Source organism: Ixodes scapularis, unplaced genomic scaffold, assembly GCF_016920785.2.
Source record: "Ixodes scapularis isolate PalLabHiFi unplaced genomic scaffold, ASM1692078v2 PGA_scaffold0__279_contigs__length_252992795, whole genome shotgun sequence".
Taxonomy (NCBI): domain Eukaryota; kingdom Metazoa; phylum Arthropoda; class Arachnida; order Ixodida; family Ixodidae; genus Ixodes; species Ixodes scapularis.
This window is the reverse complement of record NW_024609835.1, coordinates 105,726,298-105,733,096: the sequence shown is the minus strand read 5'-3', so window position 1 is coordinate 105,733,096 and position 6,799 is coordinate 105,726,298.

Sequence of the window (6,799 nt, the reverse complement as noted above, 5' to 3'; positions counted from 1 at the left end):
TAATTGCAGGCCTCAAAAGACTTAAGTAGGCTGGGTGTAAAGAGTCGATACAAGATGTTAATTATTGGTACCGGTGGCCATCGCCTACTTGTTACGCTTGGTCTGTTCCCGCTTCCGATTGTCAGTATCGACGTCGATCATCGCCGCTACCTTTTACACTTTTTTGCAGCACGAGCGACGTCGCGACCGAAAATAGCTACAAGAATTTCATCATGGTTTTGGCGTCCATTCTGCAGCGTTCATGCGAATGAATCGCCGCACGTCAAATTATTTACGGAAAGTTAAGCGGCGTAACGAGCCTTGATAATTTCGCTCAGGCGATTGAAGTGGTAAGACATTGCGATGACGACGTAGAATCGACAATTCCAACGCGGAAAAGTGGATGCAGACTCACACAGACGCCGACAACGTGACATCCGAATGGTTTGTTGACGCGGGACGCGGTGCTTCTTGCCCGTACTCCATTGCGCGTGCGTTCGAACTGTCGTCTGCTCTTTCAAACTTGGCTGCCTTTTGTCGTCAGTTCGTTCAAACGACAGCGGCCCGTAAACCAAACGTTGACCCGGCAATTGCGATAAGAACTAAGTGCAGGCCTCAAAACACTTTTGAAGGTTGGTTGGGGTAAGTCGGCTAAGTGTAAACAGATACAAGAAGTTGTTGATCATTGTTACCAGTGGCCATCACCGACTTGTAATGCCCGATTCTACTTGCGGTTTTCAGTATCGATATCCACCATCTCAGCTACGGTCCACGCTTTTGCAGTCCGAGCGACGTCGCGACTGAAAATAGCGAGCGGAATCTCATCGTGGGAGTCAGGCTTTAGCGCCCATTCTGCGGCGTCCACGTGAAATGAATCGCCGCACGTCACATTATTCACGCAAAGTTTTGCCTCGATAGTTTTGCTGAAGCCGCTCAAGTAGTCAGACATTGTTAGGAGGACGTAAAATCAACAATTCCAAAGCGAAAAAGAGCACGGGGACTACCACCGACGCCGACAACAACGCAATTCAATGGTTTGTTTATGGGCGACGGCGGGCTTCTTGCCCACCATCCACCGCGCATGCGCGGCGCCGGTGGCGTCCGCTAGGGGCGCTCCGGTTTGTTTGTAAACATGAGTTGGTGTATACTAAGTGTCAACTTCCCTCTGTCCTACTCAAGCTCGTGCCTACTGTTGTACTGCGTGACAACGCAACGATGGTGCGGTTTTAGTCAAGTTTTTGTTTAAGCCGAAAGCTGCACACATTATATTACTTCTCGAGGTGTTCACTGTTTCCATATTGTGCCTGTTAGCAAAGCGTGGACATTTGAGCAACGTATAGAAAACGTTTTCTCTATAACAATGCTTTTAAAATGTATCTGCGTGTTACAAACCAGAAAAATGCCTTCAGCCTTCCAGAAAAAAAAAAGAAATACGCATAAAAGCTTTCCTTGGAATTCACAAAAAAAAATTAATAAAATGAGAGGGGAATTTATTGGAAACAACAAATGGACGAATTCTTAGTTTCTGCAGGCTTCGTGTTCCTGTCTTTGAGGGACCGATTTTGTTGAACCAGAGGGTGAAAGTAAAAAGTAGCACACCATGTCACATATTCGTCTGCCCAGTCCTATTTTAATGCTTTGGCCCCCTAAGCTGGACACTTGGCGGAAAGGTCGGCGAGAAATCTGGCGCCCGTGAGTGTCCAGATTAGGGCCCTTGGTCTGAGTCACGGAAACTGGCAATCTGAACGAGGCCTTTCTCCGGGTGGCACAGTTCCTTTGAATTCACATTCGAAATGTCAGGTCATAGGCATCTCATTGGGGCGTCTAATTGAAAAGCAGAGTTAAAAAAATTAGAAAGTGAGAAAAGCTACCGAAGTTGACTAAATATGTAACCAGTTGTTCTAAGGCATTAACAAAATACACCCCTGGCATCTGATCATCAAAAAGTTTTAGAACTGAGTATACCTACCATGGCCAGAGATGCTAGTCCGTCTGCTCCGTCCTTCCAGTTCACAACCACGTGTGAGCGTCTGCCACGAGCCACATAGCAATCGCATTATAGCCGCGGAGAACCGTCTCAAGGATCCCCTCTGTCAGCGTGCACAACGGTGTTCCTCTGGTATTGGGGGCTATCTGCAGTCAGCTGTACAAGCAGAGCGATCGTTCTATAAAAGTATGGGTATCTAGAAACACTTGCATCTCCTTCTACACATTCCCACATCTGCCTGGAATCGACTCCGCAACCCATTGAGGTAGGACCCATCTGCGTTGAGAGGGATCCAGCAAAGTGGCCTGCTGCTGTACCAGACAACTTTCGAACGGGGTTTACCGAAAAAGTGGCGCAATACTTTCAAAATTGATCAGAATATTTTCCTACTTCTGCGAGAGAGGACACTTAAAATTTTGTAAGAAAGGCGGTTAGTGCGAAGGTGCTTGAACTACACGGCATGGTCCAAAGCGTCTGTGCAAATCGTTCGCGGTCGCAAACCGTCCCTTTTGCGACTTACGGGTTTTGCGGTTTAAAGTGGGCGGAAAGAAAAACAAGAGCCCATGAAAAGAGTGTAGACTATCGAAGTGCTGTTGTTGTGTGGATAGCTCGCTCTGCTGCTCTGGGAACTTTTATAATGGTTGAGAGTGAATTCGGCACTCCTGACCCAGAACGCTTACTGGAAAGCGAGTCGGGGCAGTTATCACTCATAACATTGCTCAAAAAGGTGACTCAAAAAGGTACAAATGTATAATTAACTTAGGCTTCCTAAAATGTACTGTTTTAACCAGTCACATCATCATCGTTGTTATCCTTATCATCATCATCGTCAGGGCCTCTGAAGCAACCTTAGCCCAGGGCTCTAAAATCTCGTATTCCGGCTCCGCATATAAGACAAGTTGGAAATTCACTGACTTGTAATGTTGTGTTATAGATTGCTTTCATTTGGGCACGATGTGCATCCAATATGTAAATTAGTGTCGGAAAAATAAATTTATTTGTCACTCGAAACAAGTATCGGAACTATTCAGCAGTTTCAAAACATTTTAAGATCCACTGCGCTTTGTCACCGAATTCTTCCGCTGTGACGGTCGGAAACAGTTATGGGCTGCCTCGATTAATTAGTTTGGGACAAAACTTCGACCACCGCTAGCCTGCCACCTGTATTCGTAACAACATTCTGCGGTCGCACGTATTACAAGAAGCTGCTCTCATCAATAACTTTGGCCAGAATGCCGGTGCCTGAACATACCATATATAATGCTGTGTTCAGTCTCCGCTCCCGGAATACGAAACTCCAATCTCCGGTGTTAGGGTCAAAAAAGAAAACTGAATAAAGCACATATGAAACACGCTCGTTGACTGAGCTGAGATCGCCAACAATGGGTGCCTCACTGTTCGAAACCTCCTGTTATCACGAAGAAAGCGCCGACAACAATTAGGCACAGTCAATAACGCTGCAGCCGCGTTCCCCGACGCCGTCACGACGATACCATCATTCCCACCCGAACTGCCCTCACACAACACACACGCGACTTCAACGCCTGTCTCGAATGAAAACCATTACGCGTGCCTGCTCATAAAACCAGACCCTCGGGGGCGCCGCACACCCCACAGCCACACTGCGGAAGTCCCATCCTCTCGCAACGCTCCCCAATCACATGCAAATCGAGCGGTTTAGTCTCGAGCCATTTAATACACGACGCGCAGAGGAACGGAGCATCCACTATCTCCGAGACCCATTTATACAATACTTCATTTTACGTGACGATGTTCCGGAGCGGACTCTACAGGCCGATCCAGCCAATCAATCCCCGTGAATGTATCCGCATGACTACGCACCCGACGCGTCCCTGTGCCCCTTCCGACCGTCACGTGACACTCATACGGGCGAGGGATTGGCTCCGACGGCCTATTGGCGTCCGTCGTAAAGTAAAACGGAGTGTAGATACACGACAGAGTCGGCGGAGGCCTCCTTGTTTATCGGCCCTGAGTTGAGCGTTTCCTCGCGCATCGAACGGGCAGCCACCAGCCGCGATAACATCTATGCTCCATTCGATCCTCTCCTCCGACTTCATCCGGGCTGTTAATGAAAGGGAAAGCCTCGCGTACGAAGGCCGCAGAGCAGGGAAAGAGGGAGGGAAGATGGCGGTGCTGCGTAATGGCGGCAGCCATGACGAAACGTTCCTTGGACCGTGATTGGCCGGCGCGCTGTCGAGCCGTTTGCGTCTGCTATCCAGAGTTGCGGCGCCTGTCCGCTGCGTGTCGCGTCGATCGAACTTCCATCGCGGAGCTTGCAAAGAGGTTCGGCGGAGATCTGATAAAGGCCTTTGATGTATAGAGACGGCGGTCATTCCGTGTTCCCGCTCTGTATAAGTTTCAGGACGCTGTTCATGCTTACAGAGGGGACGAAGCAATCTGCATGCGCGCGCTTGTGTTGTTGATGGAGTGTGCTTGTCGTGTTTTATGTGGCTCGCAAGTTTTTATCTCGTTGTTTTGTTTTATCGGTTCGTACTCCAAAACGCGTAGTTTCTCCGAGTTCTTCTAGAGAATGGGCGGGTCCCCGGGCTTTTCGCTTTACGCCACCCGCGTTTGCGTATACGATGTGTGCGTAGCTGGGAAAGGCATGCGTGTCCCGCCTAAGCTGCTTGAAAGCTGATAGTTTCGGGGCTCTTAAAATTGTTTGATTTTTTGTTTCCTTTTTACTATGCGTATTTATTATTGAGTCTTCCTGTTCGCATTCTTAAAAAAAAGTCTGTGCGTTCTTTTATTGCGCATGTTAGGAGCCATTCACGCGAACGATCATGTGAACGAAATTATACTGACTGATTAAGTTGTAACGTTATTTTTTTTAACCCCAATAACGATTGTCGCCGGAACATTGGTCATTTGACATTTTCGTACTCAGTACTCTTCAAAATCTGTCTTGAAACGGCGTCTGGCGTATACGCAATTTGTTCCGCGCATCACGACTGTTGGGTCATCGCTACTTCAATGTCTCGGTATCACTTCTATTCTTAGTTGTTAGTTTATTCTTTAACTCTTAATAGACCACAGTTTCTGATATGGAACAATTTTTTTCAGGACATATAACGTCCAAATGACCCCGACAATTTACGTTAACGGTCTGTTGGATATAGTAAATTAAAAAAGTAAGCAATGAACTGCACAAAGAATGTAAATTATAAATAAAAAAAAGTTTAAATTAGTGTTATTTCGTCGTGCTATAAAAACGAAATCACGCAACTAACGAAAATAACGCGGCAGACCCATTTGGCGTTAACGCCAAATGGGTCATGCCGCGCCGACGGGCACCGGGTCCCCAGCACAGCGACACTCGCCGCCGCTGCAGGTCTACCGCACACCGTCGCCGGCCTTATCCTACCGAGTCAACGTCCGGCCACGAGAGCCGTTCGACATGACACAGGTGCCGGGTAAGGTGCTGCAAACGGTTACTAATCAAGGCTTACAAACAACGGGATATCGGGGCTACGAAGTGCACCGACCGTCGAACTTTATCACGCTGCATGTCGCAACGCTGGAGGACGCTGTGCGGATGTGCCAACTCTCGGCGCTGCCACTGTCCGAGAAGAAGCAGCTCCTGGTACAAGCATATCTGGCATCGGGCCCTGATATTACAAGATGTGTGGTCTATCGCCTACACCCAGAAGACCCAAATGAAAACATCCTATCGGATCTTCACTGCTCGTCCCACAAAGTCATAGCTGCGCGCCGTCTGGGCAAGCGAGACACGTACCTGCTCATGCTACAGGGCTCCCAGGACATTCCGGACATTGTTTACTACTGTGGGGGTATTTTCCGCCCCCGGCCCTATCGGCCGAAGGCGATCGTATGCTACAAGTGCTGCCAATTAGGGCATATGCAGACTTACTGCCCAAAGGCCAATCCCAACACAGACCTAGTCACACAGGACGGTCAACCCCGGTATCAATGTGGTCTATGTAAAACAGATGACCATCATATCACGTCTCCCAACTGCCCCCGCAAGCGACAGGCGACACTGCGCTCCCGCCAACAAAACCGGCTGCTGGATAGGCAGTTGCCGACGAAGAATAGGTTCCTGCCCTTACTGGATGTTGATTCGGGAGATGCCGACGAAGGGGGGGACTTCCCAACGCTGTCATACGCAAATGCGACCATGAAATCTAAACGGCAGTCACAACGCCGGATGCAGAGAGCCCCCGCTCAGGAAACCTCGGCTACGGAGATTGATCAACAAATTGAGCGCCTTACACGGGACATCGCCAGAAGTCAGGAGCTCCTACAACAACTACAGGCCAGGCGACAACAACTACGGATAGCCCCAGCTCGACCTCGGGAGAGCCAGGAACACGACTTCAGTGCTGACGACGACACTCAGGATGTCCAAATGACAACCCACCAGCTTCTCATGGCCATATACCAACACCTGAAAGGCTCCCCACGACGTTGTGGAGTAAAATCGCCATAGGTACCGTGCTCCAGTGGAACTGCAGAGGCCTCGCTGCCAGGCGCAACGAGCTTCTCTTTCGTATGCAGTATGGCATCATCAAGCCCTGGGCATTCCTCCTCCAAGAAACACACGGTCTGCCCAACCTCTATCAATTCACGGGGTATCACTGTCCCTCCATTATTGACAGGCGCTTTGGAATAGACGACACTGCTCCTGGCAAGGCGGCGATTTACGTCCGTACTGATATTCCGCAAGAGCAGATTGATACGTCACAGTGGTGCACACAACGACAGGAGGTGGTAGCCGTCCTTGTCCGACGCAAGCAAACTAAGGTGATCTTGGTGTCAGTGTACGGGAAACCCGGGAGTGCACGGCTTAAC